At 48.7% G+C, this 22,946-nt stretch overlaps 1 protein-coding gene across 8 annotated transcripts in view; it reads right to left on the minus strand.

Moving 5' to 3' along the window:
• The window catches only part of ELAVL2 (ELAV like RNA binding protein 2), a 1,154,722-nt gene that overhangs the window by 650,927 nt on the left and 480,849 nt on the right, over positions 1-22,946 (minus strand). The gene's annotated exons all lie outside the window — the stretch shown is intronic.

Raw genomic sequence — 22,946 nt, forward strand, 5'->3', positions numbered from 1 at the left:
TTCTTACCTGTAACTCCATTTCTCCAGCATTGGTATCTTTCATGGATTCACATGCTTAGAATATTCCCCGTCGTCAGACTGGGACCCCTCGGTACACATATATAGCCTTTTCCAAAGGAAAACTTTCGACACTTTTGTGTCCTATCTACGTCCTTCTAGGACCCGCCTACGCATGCTCCGCAGGCCGTGCTAGTATAAGAGGCCCGCCCCCGCTGTTCCCCTTCAGATTTCGGCCCCTCCAAAGCAGGAAGGGTTAAATTTATCACATACATTACATACGGGGAGGTTGGCGGGCGCATGTGAATCCATGAAAGATACCAATGCTGGAGAAATGGAGTTACAGGTAAGAAACTATTCCCTTCTCCAGCATTGGATCCTTCATGGATTCACATGCTTAGAATAGATTGTATACCAGTAACACTTGAGACGGCGGTGAGAATGTAATGTAACAATATATATCCTCACCCTGCTACACAATGCATATCTACCGTAGGGATAAGTTAAGTCATATAAAGTTGCCCACATAAAGTATATCGCCCTTAAGAGGGTAGACAACAGAACCTCCACAGGGAGGAGCTTACCTTACTGAAACAGATGGCGCAGGACAGCTCTTCCCATCTGCACCTAGTCTATGTGCTGCCTGGCAAGGCAGTAGTGGCGGGTAAACGTGTGGGGCACTGACCATGCCGCAGCTTGGCATATGTCCGTCAGCGGAATTCCAGCCCATAACGCTGTTGAGGACGACATCGACCTTGCAGAATGAGCTCTAGGATGTCCTTGCAGTGGCCTTCCCGCCTTAGAGTGACAAAAAGCAATCGTCGACGAGACCCATCTAGCCAATCCCTGTTTAGAGATTGCTTTTCCTCTCGTCGACGGACCATATGCGACGAACAGTTGCCGAGTAGCCCTGATGTCTTGTGTACGATGTAAGTAGAATTTCAGAGCCCTCTTAACGTCCAGGGTATGAAGAGTTTTTTCTCCTGCCGATGAAGGAGTGGCGAAGAAAGTAGGCAGAACCACGGATGAGTGTTTGTGATATACCGTCGGAATCTTCGGGACGAACATAGGGTTAGTTGCCAGGACTACCTTGTCCTTAAAGAATCTTAGGTAGGGCGGGTCCACGACCAGCGCTTGTAGTTCCGGATACGTCTGGCTGATGTGATAGCTATCAAGAATGCCAACTTCCACGAAATTAATTTTATGTCGGACGTGGCCATAGGCTCGAAAGGCGGTTTCATCAAGCCTGCCAACACTGTTGAGGCTCCACGTCGGGGGAAAACGTTTCACCGGGGGAAAAGCTCGAAATAAACCCCGCATGAAGTGTTTTACCAGTCTGTCACTGAATAGAGGAGACGACTGCCTCTTCCTTGTGAACCTCGAGATGGCTGCCAGGTGTACCTTTATCGATGAGGGGGACAATCCCTTTTCTGCCAAGAGGAGCAGGTAAGGTAGAATTTGTTCCGGCGTCACCAACAATGGTTGTAGGCCCCGTTGTCCTCTGCACCAGTCACAGAATCGCGCCACTTATAGGAGTAAGATTTGTTAGTAGAAGGGGCTGTAGCCGCCTGTAGAATTTTTTGGCAATCCTCTGAAATGTCTAAAGCGCCGAACTCCGAAAAAAGTCAGGAGCCAGGCTGTAAGGTTGAGACTGTCCGGGTCGTGATGCCACACCGTGCCTCTGTCCCGGGATAGAAGGTACGGGACCTTCGGAAACGCTATGGGATGTTCCAGCGATAGATGGAGGAGGTCTGAGAACCACGGTTGCCTCGGCCAGTATGGTGTCACTAGAATCACCCGGCAATTGTATCTGCGTATCCACTGTATTGTTTTCCGTATGAGGGGAAACAGGGGAAAAGCATAGAGGAACATGTCCGTCCATGGGAAGGAGAACGCCTCCCCCACCGAACCCTCTTGGGGCCATCTGCTTGCAAATTGCTCGCATTTCTTGTTGTCTTTGGTCGCAAAGGCGTCCAGTAGGGGGGTGACCCCATTTCTCGAACACTTTCCTCAAGTGACCCGTGTCCATTTCCCACTCGTGTAACTGGGCCATGCTTCTGCTGAGGGAGTCGGCTTGGCCGTTCCTCACTCCTGGAAGGTGATGAGGAACGAGGGAAATTTCGTGCTTCGATGCCCAATGCCATGTTTTCTGGGCTTCTATGGAAAGAGTCCTTGATCGTGTCCCTCCTCGTTTCCTCAGATAAAACATGGCTGTTGTATGGTCGGTCAGTATTCGCACTCGCGAACTCTTGATTTGTGGTAGGAACGCCTTCAAAGCCCATCGTACCGCTCTGAGTTCCAGTACGTTTATGTGTAGGAGTGACTCCGTTGGAGACCAGCGACCTTGCGTTTGGAGAGCACCCATGTGCGCTCCCCATCCGGTTAGGGACGCATCCGTCACTATGGTGCTCTGAAACTCTGGCTCCTGTAGGGGCACACCGTTGTTCAGATTGTGGGAACTCTGCCACCACTGAAGGGTCCAACGTAGCTTATCGTCGATGGTTATCCTGTCCGACCACGATCCCTGAGCCTGTGCCCATCGGTCCGCGAGGAATTCTTGGACTGGCCTCATGAATAGTCGACAGTTTCTCACCAGATGGATGCAGGATGCCATGGCCCCTAGGACCGAAACATACTTTCTCACTGAGATCCTGGTGTTTCGCCGTAGCCGGGCCGCTTGTTGAATGAGTCTTGAGGTCCTGTCGAGAGAAGGTTTCACCAGCCCTAACTGAGTCTCGAACTGTGCCCCCAATAATACCAGCGTTCGATGGCCGCAGAGAGGATTTCTCGAAGTTTATGGCGAATCCTAGCCGTTGTAGAAGCTGCATGGTGGCTTGCAGTCTTGTGTTGGTCGACGCTGGGGAGGATCCCCTTGCCAGTCGTCGAGGTATGGGTATACATGGTGGCTTTGCTTCCTTAGCCAGGCAGCCAATGGAGCCAGGCATTTTGTGAACGTTCTGGGGGAGGTCTTGAGCCCGAAAGGAAGAACCGTGAATTGGTAGCGAGTTCGCCCCATTACAAAACGTAGGAATTTCCTGTGTTTCCGACACATTGGAATATGGAAATACGCGTCCTGTAAATCCAGGGACGCCAGGAAATCTCCCTTTTGAACTGCGCGGATCACTTCCTGCAGAGTGAGCATCTTGAATTTCAGGCTCTTTAAGGACTTGAGATCGCGTAAGTCTAGAATGGGACGCCATTTGCCGTTAGGCTTTTTTACTACGAAGTATCTTGAGTAGACTCCTTGACCTCTCTGTGATGTTGGAACTAATTCTATCACGCCCTTCGCTAACATGAGTGTAACCTCTTGTTGCAGTACCTTCATATGGGACTGAGCGGTGAACGCAGGTGGGATTTGCGGAGGGTTGTGCTTGAATTGCAGAGAGTGTCCGTTTTTTTATAGTGTCTAACACCCATTGGTCCGTCGTTATCCTTTCCCATTCGTCGACATATGCTGAAACTCTTCCCCCCAGAACGGTTTGTGGTATGTCACTGCTTATCTTTATTTTGCTGGTCTCTCGACGACGATGGGTATGATGGTCTGGAAGACTGGAAGTTTCGCCGACGGTTAGCCGATTGTGAGGCACGTCGGTATCCCTGGGAGGGTTAAGCCGATCTGGCAAAGGATCTGTCTCCAGAAGAGAATCTTGAATTACCTGAAGCCCCTCTAAAGGGACGAAAAGACTTGTAACTTCTGCCACTCTGGAGGGCACCCAATGAACGTGCCGTGTCCGAATCTTCTTTCATTCCTTTTAGGGCCTCGTCCACCACCTCACCGAAAAGAAGGTCTCCCTCAAAGGGCATATCTAAGACCTTGTATTGCACTTCTGGCCTGAAGTAGGCACACTTAAGCCATGACTGTCGACGCAATACCACCCCATTGTTGACTTGCTTGAAGCCTGACTCAGCGAGATCCACCGCAATGTTTATTGCGCGATTTGAGGCCTCCTCACCCTCTCGGACCAGTAGCATTGCCGCCTTCCTCTGTTCTTCTGGAAGATGATCAAGCAGCGGAGCTAGTCTGTGCCACATCTCCCTATCGTATCTGGCCACAATTGCCAGAGAGTTTGCGGCATTTACTGTGGTCGCTCCCACAGAGAGCACTTTCTTGCCAAAGGCATCTTGGCGTCTCGCTTCGTTCTCAGGAGTCGTCGAGCACTTGTGCTGTGCCTTTGCCTTCCTCGCTGCTGCTGCCGACACCACCGAGTCCGGTGTTGGTTGGGAGGATAAACACTTGGGGTAGACTCTGGAGCCTTAAACGTTTTTTCTAAGCGTCTTTTCACTGCTGGTTCTGAGAATGGGTGTCTCATTGTCTGCAACCCCTCTTTCCATACATGGTCTAGTATTGGTATCGAGAACACCGACCTCCTCTTGCCCATGTGGTCGAACAAAAAACAGTCCTTTTTCTGTTCTTCCTGGGACAGACCAAATTCTTTGCATGCCTTCTCCATCATAGAATGGAATGACGCAATGTCGTCCGGAGGGGACAGGTGAGCTGGGCTTCTGGGGTTTTCCAACTCCGCCTCTGACTCCCAGGTGGGATCCCTGGAGGGGGATAATGAGATATCCGACATGGCTCCCCTGTCAGACTCCGAATCTGGCAGCTCACCTTCCTCCTGTGCTAGTGTTGAGATTGGCGTGCGTGGGTGCATCGGTTGACGGGACGGGCCAGGCTCCTCGACGGGTGATTGTGGCAGACTTGCCTGGGGTAGTTGCTGGTCCAACGACCGCAACAAGGACTGAAGCGTGGACAGAATATCCAACGGCAAAACCGATTGAGGAGAGGGGCAGATACCGGTGTAAAGAATGCCCTAGTCGACTTGTCAGCCGCTCGTAGCCCTAGGTCTGTTGGGCCGGCAACTCTCGTTCTCGTCCTCCGAGGACAGCAACATAGCTTGTTCTTGTAGCAAAGCCTCCGGGGGGGTCGGGTCAAAGACTTCAGGCCTCCAGGCCTCCTGTTGACGGGACGGTGGATGCCCCCTGTGCGAGTGGCAGGGCGGCGGCCGATGACTGGACCGTCGTCGACGACGTAGACTTTTACAGGTGGTTTTGGCGGTCCCGCCTTCTCCACACTGTGCCCGCGTTTACTCGATTCTCGACTCGTGGTCGATCTGTAATGATCGCCAGAGGAGGATTTCCTTTCCTTCTCATGCTTTTTTGATGAGGATGATTTTTTTGCCGAGGAGTGACTTCCAGACGACTCTTTTTCCGACGGTCTAGATTTCTTCGCCGGTGGTTCCAACGAGGCCGCGCGGCGTGATGTTTTCGCCGATTGTGTGGAGCCCAGCTCCGAGGGGGGGGGGGGGGAGGGGGGGGGGTATGCCCCCGCTCCGTCAGTCAGCCATGCCATCAGGCGTCGGTTCCGGTCTTGAGGGTTTTTTGAGAAAACCCCTTGCATATGTCGCAGGTATCCGCCAAATGGTGAGGGTGGAGGCAATATATGCAGTCCATATGTCCGTCCCCCTGGTAAACCTTTAAGCCGCATGTCGCGCATGGACGGAACAGCGCCTTTCCTGACAGAGGACATTATACTGTACTCGAAAACCAATAATGCAACCTAGTACAAAACAGTAGGACAACACGAGGAGATCCCACTACTTTGGAGACGATTGAAATCTGAAGGGGAGCCGCGGGGGCGGGCCTCTTATACTAGCACGGCCTGCGGAGCATGCGTAGGCGGGTCCTAGAAGGACGTAGATAGGACACAAAAGTGTTGAAAGTTTTCCTTTGGAAAAGGCTATATATGTGTACCGAGGGGTCCCAGTCTGACGACAGGGAATATTCTAAGCATGTGAATCCATGAAAGATCCAATGCTGGAGAACATCCTGAACAATGCATGGCCCCCTACATGGCGGCAATAGAAAAGGGATTCACCGCCATCAACAATAAACTCGACGATATAGGAGACAACATAGCGTCTATATGATCTGCCATACGAAAGATAAATACCAGAGTCACTGAGGAGAGAGTGAGCACACTGGAAGACAGCTTCCTCACAAGGCAAAGCTTTTGATGACATACACAAAGACATTAGACCCAATGGAGCAATTCATGGAAGGAGTCCTCCCAACACTATTCCCAGACACCCAATTCTCAAGCCAATTTCTTATCGAAAGAGCCCACAGAGCACTGGCCCCACCTCCAAAACCTGGGGCTCCAGCCCGAACCATCATAGCACCTTTGCTAAACTACCGAGACCTAATCCTAAGACTGGCGAGAGAAAAGGCTCCCCCGTTATACGACTCCAACCGAGATCACATATATCTGGATTTTTCAACAGGGGTACAATCAGCGAGGCGTTCATTCGACCAAGTGAAAAGATTACTTAGGGAAATGAAGATTGTCTACGCTATGCTGTATCCAGCTAAACTCAGAATTCAACACTCTGGCAGGACTCCGTTTTTCAGAAGACGCCCTAGCATATGTCGATAGGAATATCTGCCCCCCCCCCCCCCCCGCTACAGGGGATACATGAAGGAAGCAAATGCACAACTAACATACTGTTGTTCAGTTAAGATCCCTTATTCAAACTCAACATAAGACACCGTAGAGGCCCCCAACACCCTTAGAGGCTACTACCTCAAGCGTGAAAACAGACCACACCCCCTCCATTGTTGCAAAATTGCAGTTGACAAGTTGGGATACACCGCCCAATTGGGGGGATGGTGAGGGAGGGGGGAGAACACACAACGGGCCTGTTGCCTGTGAAAGAATACCCACCACGACAAAAGGCCAGTTGCCTTACTTCAGACACAAAGAAACCACAAAAAAGAAGAAAATAAAATCAAATTGGGGAAAAGTTGTTATAGTTAATGGTTACAGCTGTTATAATGAAATTAGAAAATACCTGGCATCATTACAACGCGATGGAGAACATCACAACGAAGAGGCAATGACTACTCTCCTGGAATGTCAGGGGACTACTCAATCCGATCAAAGCCAGAAAAATCCTATCATATACCATGAGATTTTAATACCATTCTAGACCCCTTACTCGATAGAACATCCACCGCTTAACGGACAGAAACAAAAGCCGCACTCACCATAAAACAAACCATGACTTTACTGCCACTTGCTGATGCATGGAGAGAACTACACCCCCCCTCACCAGAGACTACACATTTCACTCATTATGTCCACGGGTCGAGTTCTAGAATCAACTATTGGCTCTGCTCCACCAGCTGCATCCGGGACTTGAGTGAATGCACTGTATTGCCCCGGACCCCCTCGGATCACTCCCCCGTGGTGCTGGAAATCCAGATAGGGACACCAGAACCAGACTACTGTCTAAGGAGAATGCCACCGGACCTCCTCCGAGATGACACTTCTGGAACCTCTCCGAACTGAGGTAACTGAATTCTTTGAACGTAACCAAGAGTCTGACCTCTCACAACACAGTCTGGGAAACCTTCAAAGTGTGGCTTAGAGGATGGTATCCAAAGTCCATGGCACCCTGCGAGGAATTCGCAACAAGGTATCTACCGTCTAGGATCACATCAAAATGGCTGAAGAAGCGTAAACGAAGTCACCAGGACCGAGGACCCTGACCTCACTACATGAATCTCTGGCTGAATTTACGACACTGGCGGAATGAGAGGTCTGGTACATGGTACAACCGATCAAAGCCAGAAAATATGGGGAGTAACAAATCAGGCAAGATGCTAGCAAATCTAAGTAAGTCTGAGCAAGGCCACATACAAATCACCAGTGTGATGGATGACCAGGGCATTACACAAGTAGACCACTCGAAAATCAACAAAGTGTTTCTAAGTTTCTATACCAACCTTTACTCAAACACTGATGAGGTGTCAACAGAAGAGCTACAAGAATACCTGGAATCCTTTCAGCTCCCTACGCTTACCCCAGAGGATAGAAATGCCCTAGACCTTCCACTGACCCTAGAAGACTTGAAACAAGCAAATCAAAGACCTCAGAACAGGCAGGGCGCCAGGATCGAAAAGGCTACCGGCAGACCTCTACAAACTCCTCATAGAAGAACTCGCCCCACGCCTCATGTAAGTATGGGAAGAATCCATGGAGACAGGAACACTACCGCCGTCAATGAGAAGCCATCATGACGGTCTTATTGAAACCACACAAACCCCCTCATTCTCAGTCCTCTTATAGACCGCTATCCCTCATCAATGTGTACACCAAAATAGTCGCAAAAGCCATAGCCAATAGACTGAACCTGTACATGCCCAAACTAATGCACCCAGACCAATCTGGCTTTATACCTGACCGCTCTAAGTCTCAGACGCTTCTTGGCCATCACCTCCCAGTTGGATCAACGAGCCAAAACTGTGGCGATCTCCTTGGACGCACAAAAAGTTTTTGATTCCATTTCATGGAAGTTCATGTGTACAATACTTGGAAAAAAATTGGATTAGGCCTAGGTTTCCTCCAACCCATAAGACTGCTTTATCACAACCCCATGGCCAAAGTACGTACCAACAAGACATTATCAACAAACTTTAAGCTGCAATGAGGCACCAGACAAGGCTGCCCACTCCCCTTTAATTTTCGCACGGACAATAGAAGGAACGGTGGCATGCCTACGACACAGATTCCTGGAGGGGAATTCGTATCATGGGATCCCTGCAGTTCATCCCTCTCTACGCAGACGACACAATGTTGTACATTAGAGATCCAGATACACATTTGACAACTGTGCTGCGAGACATAGCATTAAAAAAATACTCCGGATATAAAATCAACCAGGCCAAATCCGAAATAATTCCTCTGACCAGTTCCACAATCCAAACCACAGCTATGAACGGTTTCGGCTGGTCCCCTACCACAGCCCAATACCTAGGCATCATAATGGCACCGGACAAGAAAACCCTATACGGAAATAACTAAGCTCCATACCTGACGCAGCTGGAATGCACACTCAACCTATGGACTAGACTGCCACTATCACTATACGGATGAATATCCCTTTTGAAAATGCTAGTGGTACCCAAGCTACTATACCTATTCAGTGGTATCCCGATCTGGCCAGGTGCGTAATTCTTCAGCACTTTGCAAAAGATGTCTTCCCGATTCATATGGGGAGGACGCTCGGCTAGAATCAGCTGGGCTAAACTATGCTAAAGCTATGATACTGTTGGACTGGCAGTCCCATATTTTCTCATACTACTACGTTGCACAAGCCCATGTCGCCAAATACTGGAACACTGCAGAACAATTCGCACATATACATGCTGAAGAGTTTGCTGCATCCCCCCTGAACCTTGAAAGCATAATATTTTCCAAGATAGCTGAGGAAGAGACTACCAGACCCGTTATCTACAACCCAGGCATGGGCGCAGATCCAAAAGAGTGGAATGGGACATTCCATATTGGCCACATCTACCACTATGGCATTACCCTGATCTCGAACCCACCATGGACCGAATACAAATGAAATGGGATCCGGAAAAGCAAGCCAGGATTGGGGACCTATTCCCAGAAGAAAGATTTCTCACAGCTGCAGAGATCCAGAATAGAACAGGAGCCGGTTTAACCACAATTCTACACCATCAGCGCCTTAGGGCAGCCTCCAAGAAGAAATGGCCGTCCTTCCCGACAGCACCCCCAGTACACAAATTCCCCATCAGACACCCAGTCAGAGGAAGGCTTCACAAGCAGCATATCCACACTATGTAGACCACCACAACACACCATCCAAAAACAAAATGAAAACTAAATGGGAAAGATCTAAACATTGAGATCTACGAGCAACATTGGACGAACTACTGCAGATACACTAAATCCATCTCCGTATGTGCCAACCTCAGACTTATCCAGTTCAAAATCTTAAACTACTTACATATTACCCCTAGCCAAATCTCCAAGTTTGGTCCCACTAAGCAAACGACATGTCCCAAGTTTAATGCAACGAACGCAAACGCGATACACATGTACTGGGAGTGCCCACCAATCCGGCAATGCTGGAAAGAAATAGCAGAAACCATGAGCGAGATGCTAAACGCAAGCATCCCCGCCACGCCACTGAAATACCTACTGGGGGACATTGGGAAGGCATCTGTCAAGACCCGCAGACTATTTGCAGTGGGGGGAGCAGTGGTCAAAAGGAACATCCTCAGGAAGTGGAAATCCAAGCCTCCACCCACACACGAAGCTTGGCTCCGGGACCTGGTAAATACACAGGAATGTGAAGAGACATGTAAGAGGTATACAAACTACCTCCAGACCCAAGGACATATGGGGCCCCCTCAGGACATACCTACTGAATGCAGAAGAGACATAAGAGAACTGAAGGAATCACACCAAAGACCATTTAACCCCTAACCCCTTCTTCCCTCCTCCATCCCCCCCTCCACACCCGTACCCGTCTGACCATTACCGACCTATGTACCTGTCTTGCATAACGGACTTCACTCTACAAAGATACTGATGTCATATGTTGTAACATGCTATGCCAGTATTAAATAAAGTTTTTTTTTAAAAACTCATGTATAGCCTGCAATGCGGCACCCTCTGCCCCTGCGCCAACTGTGGTTAATAAAACAACCACACAGGATTCTCGAATCACCCGACATAATCAGGAAGTGAGTCCATGGACTGGACAAGGATACAAACTGATTTAAACCAAATTTACAAAAGCATTCTTTTGGGGCCAGTCCGCTGCTCCTTTGCGCATGTTTGGTGACTATCAGTCCAGCAGTTGTGCTGTAGCTGCAAGGTAAATTGGTTTCCATTCATGTCTATCCGAGTTGCAAATGTTTTTGAACCCCCATTAACTTTAACCCCCCTTTGAAGAAAGCACACAAGACTTTGCAGAATAATTTACTGCAGACCTTAGAATACTTCCTCCACTGCATCGTCATCCTCCACCTTCCTGCCGCTCATCTGTTGCAGTGCCCCTGTTCCCTTGTCCAGGTCCTACAGGCAGAGGTTGTGGTGATGAACTGAGCGGGAGGGATGGCCAAGACTGATGGCATTTTTTGTTGCATAGAGCCCCCCCAAAATATGTCCTCTCCCGAGGTCTTGAGAATGAATAAAAGAAATGGGTGGATTCCCTTGAAGGAACAGTCTGCCGTCTTACCTACTGTTGCCAACTACAGAGGCCAAAAAAGGGTAAGAAGAATTGTCCACATTTCAGAGAATATTAGTAGCAGTTGTGGAAGGGTAAGGTTTCAATAAGAGTTGGTTAGGGTAGGCACAAATTAGATTTTAAAATGTGAGCGAAGCTCAGTCATAGACCGCAGGCACTACATCACGCTGCACGGACACGTGTAGTCCTGGCACCCGTGGCAGTCTGACCACGTCACAGCATTCGCAAACACTAGCACACCCACGCAATGTCACCTGCGTACACCGAAACCGCCATGCTCCATTGCCACCATGATCAGTTTGCCATCAGCACACCGTGTGAGGTTACTGTATACCAGGGTTGTCAAACTCCAGGCCTCGAGGGCCGGAAACATGTTGGATTTTCAGGATACCCTTCATTAATATTCATGAGTCCAATTTGCATGACATGCATTACTTACTGTCTTTGCACAGCATGTGATTCTAATGAGATTAAGCATTTCTGATTTTATCTCCTTAAGATTCACATGCTGTGAATTTAGTCCGACATCCAGGTGGTAACAACGGAGTATTGCATCTAGTCTTTCAAAAATCGAAAAGGGACGTCGACATGGGAGTGCCTGTAACACTATCCCAACGTGACGTGTAGTTTACCCAAAATCCCTCACACATCGAGGTCCCGCCGATTGTATTTTTTCTGCCGTGAGGGAGCCTTATGACTATCGTGAGAGAGTACAGAAGAGACAAAAGCAGTAGACGTCTATGCTCCTTCCATCCGAGCGGGGAGGAAGGGTGGGCGCATGTGAATCTAAGCAGATACAATCATCAGAAATGCTTTTATGGTAAATAATGCATGTCTTCTGATGGTTGTTAATCTGCTTAGAATCACATGCTGTGCATAGACTAGCGAGCAGTACCCGGAGTTGGAGGTGGGTTGTGAGAAGGAACAGTAGTGAGAAGATGTCTTAATACTACTTGTCCCACGAGAGTCAGATCTAGGAGTGTCTGGGCAATAGTTTTGTAAAGGTGTACACAACGCCAGGTTGCAGCTTTGCAAATGGACTCCAGAGGGACATTTGCAATGAATGCTATGGAAGCATTGGACAATCCATCTAAATATAGTGGATTTTGAAACTGCATCATCTCCTCTTCTTGCTGCCACCGAGACAAAGAACTGATTAGTCTTTCTCAGAGGTCTAGTTCTTTCCATGTAAAACATGACTGCCCTGCGTACATCTAGTGTATGCAGGCTCTTTTCTCCCAAACTTGAAGGTTTCTGAATGAACGTTGGTAGTTCTATTGATTGGTTGACATGGAATTTAGAATTTAATTTTGGTGCAAGCCTTGGATGTGTGCGTAGAACCACCTTATCCTTGTGAACTGTTACAAAGGGGTCTAGTATAGAGAGGGCTTATAGTTCACACTCTCCTAATGGAGGTGATCGCTATTAAGAAAGCACTTTTAAAACTGAGGTTCTTAAGGGATGCTTTGTGCATGGGTTCAAAGGGTGAGCCCATAAGCCTGGTAAATACCACATTTAGGTCCCATCCGGGAGCTGGGTTAGCTCTAGGGTGTATTCTCTTTACTCCCTCCATGAAGGTCTTAATAACTGGGACTTTCCACCATGGCACTGTGTTGAGAAGTGGTGTTTGCGGAAAGTGCAGCTAGATGAACTTTAATGGAATTAAAGAGCAGACCTGAGTCTAATAAGTGAGCCAGGTAAAGAAGAATCTGTGTGGTAGAGCAGTCAACTGGATTGATGTTCTTATCTCTACACCAGATGACGAATCTTTTCCATTTGCTGGAATAGCAGTAACGAGTGTTAGGTTTTCTAGCCTCCTTAAGAATGTCCATGCATCTTTGAGGGAGTTGTAAATGTCCAAATTCTATGACCTCAGGAGCCAGGCTGCTAAATTCAGGGTCTGTGGGCATGGGTGTAGTGTTCTGCCCTTGTCCTGTGACAGCATGTTGTACGGGCAGGGAAGTGTCACTGGAGGAGAGAGACATTTCCATCAAGTGAGCGAACCATGGCAGCCGGGCCCACACAGGGGCCACTGTTATCATGGTAACTGGTTCCTGGTGCATCTTGTGCACTATCTTGTTGAGAAGGGGAGTTGGGGGAGGAAAAGCGTAAACAAATTTCCCTGACCATGGTATCCATAGACCATTCCCCTTGGATTGGTTCTGGGGGTACCTGGAGGCGTAATCTTGGCATTGGGAGTTCTCCAGAGTTGCGAACAGATCTATTTCTGTGAATCCCCATGGTGTGAAGACGTTGAAGACTATGTCTTCTAGTAACCGCCATTCGTAATCTGCGGGCAGAGGGAAGTCTCTGCCGAGTTAGTCTGCCAGCAGATTGAGTTCCCCTGCTACATGTTGCGACAACAGGAACATGTGTTTGAGAGCCCACTTCCAGATGTTCTGGGACAGCTTGGACAGTCCTGGAGAGTGAGTGCCCCCTTGCTTGTTCAGATAGTACATGGCTGTGGTAATGTCTGTGAGGACCATCACTGTCTTCCCTTGCAGGTGTGCTTTGAAAGCCTTCAATGCTTTGAAGACCGCTAGCAGTTCCAGCAAGTTTGTGTTTGGATGCTACCATCTGAGTCCAAACTCTGTGTGCAGAGTTATGGGATAGGTGAGCCGGTTAAGTCCTTTTTGGGTACAAGGAAGTATACTGAATAAATACCTTCCGTTACCTGTGATAGAGGCACGACCTCTATTGCTCTTTTAGTAGCAGTAGTTCCACTTCTTGAAGAAGAATGGCGTCGTTCCCTTGGGGGTCTGTACTTGGGTGACCGACTGAATTCTATACAGTTCCCGTGGGCTATAGTTGACAATACCCATCGGTCTGATGTTATTCCCTCCCATGCTGGTAGGAAATATGTTAACGGGCCCCCAATCGGTGATGCATGGTAGGGGACCGGATCTTTGGGTCATTTGGTGTTGGTAGCCGTGGAGCGTCTAGGAGTGGGGCTCCGACCTCTGCCCTTGCCACGGCGCTGTCCTGTTTGCGTGTACGGGCCACTGGATCCCTGAGTAGAGGACCAGTTGCCTGAATTGTACTGTTGCTGCTGTTGGCGTTGCCCTCAAAAAAAGCGTCTGTAGCCAAATCCTCACTTATTCGGAAACCTTGAGATTTGGTTTAAGGTCTTGAGAGGGTTGAACTCTTTCTTTGCAGTCTCCAGTGCGCCGTCCACTGCCTTCCCAAAGAGGTTAGACTCCTCTATTGGTTTGTTAATGAGTGATGCCTGTGTTTCTGGCTTAAAACTGGAATTGCGGAGCCAGACATGACGCTTCAGAAGAATTCCCTGTACCAAGGAATGGCTAGCTGTTTCTGCAGCATCAAGAGTGTTTTTAATGATGCTCTGGTTAACCAGAGTTCCTTCCGTTACTGTGACCAATAAGCAAGTTCTTAAGGGCTGAAGAACCTCCGAGGTCTTGGCGTAATTTTCCCCATTGGGCGTCAGCATAACTTGCCAGTAGTGTATTATTGGCAATCCTGGTTGAAAAAGCTGCCGAGGTTGTAATTCTCTTCCCCAGGGCATAGAGCTTTTTCCCCCTTCCTTGTCTGGGGGTGCTTCGCTGGTTGACAGCGGAACCCCCGCTCTTTTCCTTGTGGTAGTAACCACCAAGGAGTCAGGAATTGAGTGACCACTAATGTATAATGGGTCTGACAGAGGGAGTAAACCATTTTTCAATTCTGGGATTGACTCCTCTTACCAGTGCAGGTGTGGACAGCGATGGAGTAATCAGTCTCTTAACTGAGGCGAGGAGGGGAATGGTTTGGCTAGTGGAAGGTTTTTCTTTAATAATCTGTTCCACAAAATCAGTATCAGGGGTAACTTCGCCAGTCTCAATCTTGAAATGCGCTGCAGCCTTTCGAAGTAGCGCATTGAAGGTGGGTTGATCATCTATTGGAGATGGATTCCTGACCGGTGTGGTCTGAGGAGAGGGAAGGTTTAAGATGTCAGGGTCTGAAGACTATGTTGGTGACTGCCAGGGCTGAGAGAGACCTTCATCTGAGTCTTCCTCGAAGCCCCCACCCCCACCATTGTCAGTGTTTTCCTCAAAACCTTCTGTTCCTAGGTTTTATTGGTCTTCACCATTTAAGAACTCATCTTCTTGGAAGTGAGTCTTCCTCAGTGAGGTCATACGTATTCATGTCCTCTTGGAGGGGGTTAAATAATCTGGGATATTTAGCCCTAGGGTCCTCCTGAAGCACCGCCCTTGGTCTCTTAGGCGTCTTATTTTCAGGAGTGGACATAAATCTGTCCAGCTTGTCCATGCATGACTGGAATCTCTCAACAGTCCAGTATGGTAAACCAGAACAGTCTGGCGGTGAGAAAGGAGGTCCCTCTGCCTCTATCCACCTAGGTCTGTCCCATAACGTCGAGGATAAGGTCCCTTCACCTTCTGAGAAACCTTCATGCAGGCTAGGGCCTTCTTTCGGGAGCGATCCCTGCTTTTCTTCTGGCATCCTCTGCGCTTCCCTGGCCTTGTGAGCGGTTTTCGGAGTGTCACTCGCCGTCCGTTTCTGGCTGTTTTTGGAAACTATACGTGCCAAGGGTTCATCTGGCATCGTACTGGGCGGTGCCGAGTCTTTTTCGGCGACGGTAGCGCTCTGGCGAGGCGCGTCGCCTGATGTTTTGGTGGTAGCGCCCTTGTCTGTAGGTAGCCCAGTCGCGGTGGCGGCGTGGGCTTGCGACCCTTACGGTCGGCAGAGGTCACCGGTAGGCCCGGCATCTCCGTTGGCACTAGGGCTGTCTTCAACTAAGACGTGCCGTGGGTTGTGTGTTTGTGTTTTCTGTGTTCGTCTGTGTCGCCGGGGTGTTCATCCCATGGTACAGACATGAATATGCATATAGTACAGCCTTCAAAGGGAGGTTTTAAACAAATAACATTTACATCACATTTAAATTAACCCCTTAACTGCTGAGGGTTTTCCCTCCCAGTGCTGAGCCCTGTTTTGGCGATTTCGCTATGTCGCATTCAATCACTTGTAACTTGTTACAAGAGACCTCAGACAAATTTAGCCCCGTTTCTTCCCACATGGAGGTGGTCATAACGCCACTAAGGAATCCTAGTTTGCTGTAGGGGGCAAGAGGAAATACTGTTAAAAATGCTAGTTTTGTCTTTTTCAGAAAAAGCCAATAAACTGATGTACAAAGCCTCCTGTGGTTTTTTTCTTGTAAGAACTAGGAACAAACTGTTTGACTGAATTTGGCATTTTCCAAGCTTTCAAGAACAGGTTGAGGGGAAACAGGAACATTTTTATAAGGTTACCATCAGTTGTGTGAGGTCAGCGATTTGTCCCCTTTTTAAAAAAAATAAATAAAATAGGACCTGCTGCGAAGGAATGTTATGGTAGGAAAGCTCGATAGTAACCCAGAAAGGCATACATTTCTGAAAAGTAGCCAAAATTATAAGTTCAGGAAGGGGGGATTTGTGCAGGTCAGGCAACGACTATGTACCTAAAATGTCTATAATGTTATAAATAGGAAAAGTGAGTGAAAAAAAAATTATGTGCTGGATATGTTTGGACTGGTAACGTAATGGCTTCTGTCAATATTGACAAAGGCAATGCACGGCTACATTTGTGCCCCCGTTTACCCCCCCCCCAGTCCTCTAGTTAGGAAATCACACATTGTTGGTTAGGTTTCACAAAAAAAGCAATATCACAAGCCAAAAACCACCATGGGATGCAGACAGACTAAACAGACGTACTTACCATTTGAAAATAAGGAAAAGCATAACGTTTTTTTGAAAGAGCACAGGCAGACCTTTTGATGGGTGATTTGTGCAGGTTGCAAAAGCGCAGTGTACCTAAAGCAGGGACTAAATGTAGGTCACATTAAGGGCTGTAACAAAGTGCAGTGCAGGGAAACTCTGGTAGGGAGGAAACTTACTATGATCATAAAATTATATGGATAAAAATTATAGTGTCTGACTGGGGCCTACTTATTGTTTCATGAATGTACTAAAAGAGGTGGCCAAACCCTAGGGAAAGTACCTCAACAACATAGCACAAGGTTACGGTCTACATGTTAATCACCTTTAGAGTATGAGTATCATGTTGTCAATGCAGTACAACCAGATCAAGTGATATCACAAAACAAAAACAACCACACGTCTTATGTGATGTAAAGGATGCCACTTGATATGTAATCTGATGTGGGTGTTCATCTAGGCAGTGCATGGTGGTGGTGCGAGTTATGGTTGCATAGCTTACCATAACTGGTGAATCATAGTTTTTTCGATTTCATCTTGCCCACATAACATCTCTAATGATTTTGCAATTAATTGCATACATTTTATATTAGGGCAGCATAATGTCCCTTTAACAACATTTTTTAAGTGAATATATGGGATAAATCATTAGTGGGGCTTAAAAGGTTGATCCGGTAGGCGACTCCTGGAAATTCTTGATTTCTTTAGTACTTAGCTTATTAATTTCAGGATATTACAACCGAAACACATCCATGTGTCGCAATTCACTGGAGTTTGACGGTAATAAGCCTAAACCGTCATGGATTAGAAAAAATTAAACATCTAATGGTGCAGAGTCCTGGAGTTTAAGTAATACTTAGTTTTCAATAAACCAAAAACTGGTGTAAATGAAAAAGCCCTTTTCTCAATTACGTGTTTCGGCTCGCTGAGCCTTAATCAAATCAGGGCCAAAAATGTTTAACGTATTGATCCGTAAGTTATTTAATTGCAAAGCTTGTAAATGGGTCTGATCCCAAAGTCCAAGTTCCGAAAAGATAGTCTCTTGCGTCGGCTCGTACGGCAAATAGAATCACTTAACATCTAATAGCGCAGAGTCCTGGACTTTATTTCATTTTTTCGAATATATGGGATACATTACTCACAATTGCATTTCTGATGCTGGTTTCTGCCTGGATTCACATGGTATGCATAGGCCGACATCTAGTGGGAGCTGCAGAGTATTACATTTTTTTTTTTTTCGAAACTAAAAAAGGGACGTTGGCAGGGCGTGCCAGTACTACTATCCCTAGTGTGATGACCACTGTACCCATAGTCTTTCACGCGTTAAGATCCCTTGGATTTTGTTTTGTTTCTGACATGAGGTAGCATGAAGTGTAGCGCGAGTACAGATGTAATAAAGCAGATAAGAGTAGATAAAGCCAGAAAACATCTATGCACCTACTGCACGGGAGGAATGGTGGGCACATGTGAATCTAAGCAGATACAAGCATCACAAATACTACTACTACGGTGAGTAATGTATCCCTTCTGAGGCGTGTGGCTCTGCTTAGATCACATGCTATGCATAGATTAGCAAGCAGTGTCTGGTAAAGGCGGTGGGTTGTGAGAAGGTACAGCAGCAAACAGATGTTTGGGCACCACTTATGCCACCTGTGAAGCAGTTTCAGAATGTGCGTCAATGCAGTAGTGCCAAGTAAAGGTATGTATGGAGCTCCATGTAGCTGCTTTACAAATGGCATCCAGAGGCAGGTTTGCAATAAATGCCAGAGTAGCTCCTGTACCCCTGGTAGAGTGAAGCTCTTGGTGTGAAAGGCAGAGTCTTGTTTGATAGAGAAGCAGAGTTGTATGCATTTCACTATCCATCTGGAGATGGCGTTTTATGAAACGCGATCACCTCCCCTGCCAGTTGCCATGTAGACAAACAGTTGGTCTGTTTTTCGTAGCGGTTTTGTTTTGTTTACATAGTAAAGAACCGCCCTCCTTACAACTAGTGTAAGAGTTTCTCAGCTGAGCTTGAAGGGTTTTGAAAGACAGATGGTAGTTCAATTGACTGGTTGACATGGCACTTCGATATGAACTTAGGTGAAAACCTACGGCGTGTTTTTCGTACCAGCTTGTCTTTGTGGATAACAAAGGGTCTTGCACTGAAAGCTTGTAGTTCACCGACTCTTATGGAGGTGATGGCCACCAGAAAAGCGGTTTTAAATTAACCAGGTTACTCACCGTAATGACCACCTTACTCCTAGTCCATAGTCCCCTTTCCTCCACACTTATGGGACATCTCTCCGTCCTGTGGGACGGGACCAGAGCACTTTGTAAAAAGCATCCAAATTTTCAAAAAAATGTGTCCTTCCTCTTTCTTGCGCGGGGCCCGGCACGCAGCTGTAACCCCGCCCTCCTTGGCTCCGTCCCGCAACTCGCCCATCAGTCCTTTTCCATCGCCAGGTCAGAGACCATTAGCAATAACAGAGGAGAGTATGGACTAGGAGTAAGGTGGTCACTACGATGAGTAAACTGGTTATACTCCTACGTCCCAACCCCTTTCCTCCATACTTATGGGAGATTCCCAAGCACTCTTTACAGGAACTATGGGTGGATGCAAATACCCCTTGCTGAAACAGGTTCTTCAGCACAGCCTGACCAAACTGAGCGTCAGCTCTTGAGCTCATGTCAAGACAATGCTTACAGAAAGCAGATGGGGAGGCCCAAGTAGCTGCCCTAGCGATGGAATCCCAGGGGACATTTCTGAAAGGCAACCGCGGCTGCCTTACCCCGCACCAGGTGTGTATGAATACCCTTAGGAGGTTTCAGCCCTTGGACGGTGAAAGACTCCGTGATGCAGGCAGCAATCCACCGAGAAATAGTTCCCTTGGATGCCTGCTTGCCCCGAGGGTTACCCAAGGTCACAAAAAGTTAAGAACTCTTCAGCTCGGAAGTCTTGTCGAGGTAGAACTTAAGAGCTCTTCGGACATCAAGACAGTGCAGAACCCTCTCAGCCTCAGAGACAGGGTTCGGAAAAAAGACTGGTAAGGAGATAGACTGATTCAAATGGAATTCGGTCACCACCTTCGGTAGAAAGGCCGGGTTTATCCGTAGGACTACCTTGTCCTTGTGAAAGACCAAGAAAGTATGCTCCACTGACAAGGCCTGGAGCTCACTCACTCTCCTTGCTGACGTAACAGCGACCAGAAAGGACACTTTCCAGGATAAGTACTTGAGGTCCACCGTGGCCGTTGGTTCAAAAGGTTTATGGCACAGCGCCGTCAGGACTACATTCAGGTCCCATGATGGGTGCGGATTACGAACCTGAGGGTAGAGGCGTGTCAAGCCTGCAAAATGCCTCTTCACCACTGGATTAGTCCGAGAATAAGAACACTGGTATGTAGAAAGATAAGCAGAAATCGCTGAGAGGTAAGTCCTGCATGACAGAACATGAACCCCTGACTCTGCTAGGGAGGACACGAAGGACAACACTGTCAATCTTGGCAACCCATGGATCCAACTTCTTCTCCAAACACCAATGACAGAACCTTAGCCATTTACTCCTGTATTGAGATCTGGTCGAGGGTTTCCTGGCTGCCTGGATAATACGCATGTTATCCATAGACAAATTCAGATGCTCTAAAGACTTGGACTCGGGCACCCTGCCGCCAAGCTGAGCGATTGTGGGGAGGGGTGCCACATCTGCTGTTCCCCTTGGTGAAGATCGGGAGTTACTGGTAACCTTATCGGCGGATACACCACAGGGCTATGAGTAGAAGGGAATAGCTCAGAGTTCTTCAACTTCCAAATTGCTCGATGGACTAGAGGCATAGGCGGGAAGGCGTAAGCTCTCATGTTGTGCCATGGAATCTCGAGCGCATCCCCTAGAGATGAGGCTCCCAGCCCCCCTCTGTAGGCATACTGAAGAAGCTACTTGCTTACCGCCGTAGCGATGAGGTCCACCTCCGGTGTGCCCCAACACGAGAAAATCTATGCGAGGACCTCCGCCTTCAATTCCCACTCGTAGCTGACCACTGTCCGTCGGCTGAGGGCATCCGCTGTGACATTCAGCTGGCCCGGGATGTGCACTGCAAGCAGCCAGACACCATGAAGCACGGCCCACTACCAAATCTGGATGGACAGGTCCACGAGGAGGGTGGGAGGGGGGACACTTTGTTCCCTCTTGCTTGCTGATGTAATACATTGACACCACATTGTCAACAAGGTGGTCTGCATACGCACGGAAAATGAGCGGTCTGAACGCCCCGAGCGCTAGGAAGATCGCCAGGAGCGCCAAATGATTTATGTGCAGGAGCTTGTCCCTAGGCGACCAGAGGTCAGAGACCTGAAGATCTGACATCGCACCACACACCAGAAGGGAGGAGTCCGTCGTGATAGTCACTGCGGGGTCTGGGTCCTGAAACCCACGCCCACTGACAGGAAGCTGAGAGACGACCACCACTCCAGGTCCACTCATGGAATCCGGAATCATTATCCGTTTGGAATCCGGGTCCACAGCCTGACGCCAGGAATTCCTAAGAGCCATCTGGGTCCGTCTCATCTTGCGACGAGCAAGAGGAAGAGCCAGTACACACGAGGCCATGAGGCCCAGAAGCCTCTGGAACCACCAGGACCACATGCTCTGCGACTGCGCAAACATCTGACACGTGGCTAACAGATCCGCCATGCTGTCCCCGGTCAGATACACTCTGCAGTCGATCGTGTTCGAACGAAAACCCAGGAAAATCAGGTCCTGTGAGACCGTCATGGAGGACTTCTGCCAGTTCACCGACAGCCCCAGATGGAACAGGAGCTGAAAGCGAGACTGGAGGTTGCCCGCTGCTGCCATCGTCCAAATATGGATACACATGGATACCCTGGAGACGAAGATAGGCCGCAATCAGACATCTTCGTGAAGACACACAGCGCCGAGGTGAGGCCAATAGGAAGCACCCGAAACTGGAAGTGCTCCTCTCCCAAAGAGAAGCGGAGGTATCTCCTGTGTGGGTTCCAAATCAGGCTATGCATGTACGTATCCTGAAGATCCACAACGCTGAACCAATCGCCCATATGCAAAGAGGAGCGTATCTGGCTGGGCGTAATCATCTTGAATTTCTCTTGGGGTAGGAAAAGATTGAACTGGGAAAAGGTCTAGGATGGTGCGCAGGCCAGCCTGGTTGGTTTTGGGCACCGTAACTAGCCGGGAGTAGAAGCCCTCCCCTCGCTCCCCAATGGGAACGGGTTCCACAGCTCTATGGTCCAGAAGTTTCTGAACTTCAGCCTTGAAGGAGGGCGAGCCCGACAGCTGAAAGGAGGGGTGGGGTAGGGGGTAGAGGTAAGCAGAAGCCCGCCCACGCAACTGACAAGACCCATCTGTCTGTGATGGTCTGCCACGCCGCCCAATGAGACGCAATGCGTCCTCCCGGGGTCTCGTGCGAGCACGGAAAACCCTCATTTGGCAGGTTTATCAGTGGCGGTGCCACCTGAACCTGATGAGGCTCAGGAGCCGGAGAAAAACCGCATCCGCTGTTGCCTACGGCGGTTATTCCCCACAGGGGTATCCACTCTGCAAAATTTGCAGTCAAGTAAGCCCCTAAAACCAGAGGAAGGTCGACTTTGTGACAACGGTCTCTGGGATTTGAAAGGAGCCTTAACCAGGACAGACAATGACTTAGCCGTCTGAGTGCTATCCTTCGTCTTGGTGAGCTCTACATCAGTTGTAGAATGAAAAAGCTCCTTACCATCGAACTGAAGGTCCAACACCTTGTCTTGCACTTCCTTTGAAAATTTAGTGGCATGCAGACACGCCTGCCTTGAGGTATCAACCCCCAGCATAAGGCCCCGAGCCGAGGGGTCTACGTGATGAGCCGCAGCCTCCAGGAGATCCTGGGCCAAGACCCTGGCATCGGATAGGCCTCCTTTGAAGTCTTCCAGCTTCTCGACCGGGATATACTCCTCAAACTCTGACAGACCTTTCCACATCCGCATGTTAGCTCCCGCTAATATCAATTCAGCGTTGGACTGCCTGAGCTGCAAGGCCGAGTTGGCAAAGACTTTCCTCGCTAGGGAGTCGAAGAGCTTGTCCTCCTTTCCCAGGACCTGAGTAGCCGTCGTGGAAGAGGATGCTGCCGGCCTGGATTGCAAAGTGGCCGCAGCCACCACTGTGGAGGAGGGAGGCGGACAAGACGACAGGGCCACG

This window comes from Ambystoma mexicanum, chromosome 6q (genome assembly GCF_040938575.1).
Source record: "Ambystoma mexicanum isolate Mex_15411 chromosome 6q, UKY_AmexF1_1, whole genome shotgun sequence".
Taxonomy (NCBI): Eukaryota; Metazoa; Chordata; class Amphibia; order Caudata; family Ambystomatidae; genus Ambystoma; species Ambystoma mexicanum.